At 74.9% G+C, this 680-nt stretch overlaps 1 protein-coding gene across 7 annotated transcripts in view; it reads left to right on the top strand.

Moving 5' to 3' along the window:
• The first annotated feature begins 56 nt into the window (after positions 1 to 56).
• Epb41l2 (erythrocyte membrane protein band 4.1-like 2) overlaps positions 57 to 680 on the top strand; it is a 166888-nt gene continuing 166264 nt past the window's right edge. For all 7 annotated transcript variants that reach the window (XM_013026845.1, XM_013026850.1, XM_013026849.1 and 4 more), the window contains exon 1: positions 57 to 144. The gene's annotated coding sequence lies outside the window, so the exon portion shown is untranslated. The remainder of the gene's footprint in view (positions 145 to 680) is intronic.

Raw genomic sequence — 680 nt, 5'->3', positions numbered from 1 at the left:
GCGCTCTGACGGCCCCAGCCAGGGAATTTCAATTTGAAACCTAGCGGAGGGCGGAGGCAGGCGCGGCTCGCCGGCGGCGGGGACGGGACGCGGCCCGGGTCCTGGAGAGAGCGGGCGAGCGAGATCCTGAGGGGCGGCGTCGGGGTAAGGCGGAGTGCGGGGGCTACGGACTGGCGGGCGCGGGGTGCGGGTCGTGGCCGGTCCGGTCCAGTCTGGCGTGTGGAGCTGCAAGGGGGCGGCCCGGATCCCCCCCTTCCCCCGGTTGCACCCGGCTGACCCCCGGCAGGAAGCGGCGGCGGGACGGGCTCCGCCGAGGGGGAGGGGGAGGGAGGGGTTCTCCCCAGCTTCCCTCCCCTCCCTCCTCCGGCGCACCCGAGTCTCCCAGCTTGGGGTCGGGCCGGGGTCGTGTGTGTATGTGTGTGTGTGTGTGTGTGTGGTGTGTTGCGTGGCTCCGAGCCAAATCTGTGCTCGGTGGCGGCCGTCCGGCCCGCCCCTCCCCGCTTTCCCTGCAGAGAGCACGGGTGCGGGGTGAGGAGCGCGCCGGGGTCCGCTCCGCGGGGCGGGGGGCTCGGTTCACGCGTGTGGGCTCCGCGGAGCCGCCGGGGAGGGAAGGAGGCCGGGAGAGGAGGAGGAGCCCGGCCGGGTCCTGGGGGGCGCGGGCCTGGGTGGAGGATGGCTTG

This window comes from Dipodomys ordii, unplaced genomic scaffold (assembly GCF_000151885.1).
Source record: "Dipodomys ordii isolate 6190 unplaced genomic scaffold, Dord_2.0 Scaffold97, whole genome shotgun sequence".
Classification (NCBI taxonomy): Eukaryota; Metazoa; Chordata; class Mammalia; order Rodentia; family Heteromyidae; genus Dipodomys; species Dipodomys ordii.
Note: the sequence above shows the minus strand (reverse complement) of the source record. Positions and strands in the feature narration are given on the sequence as shown.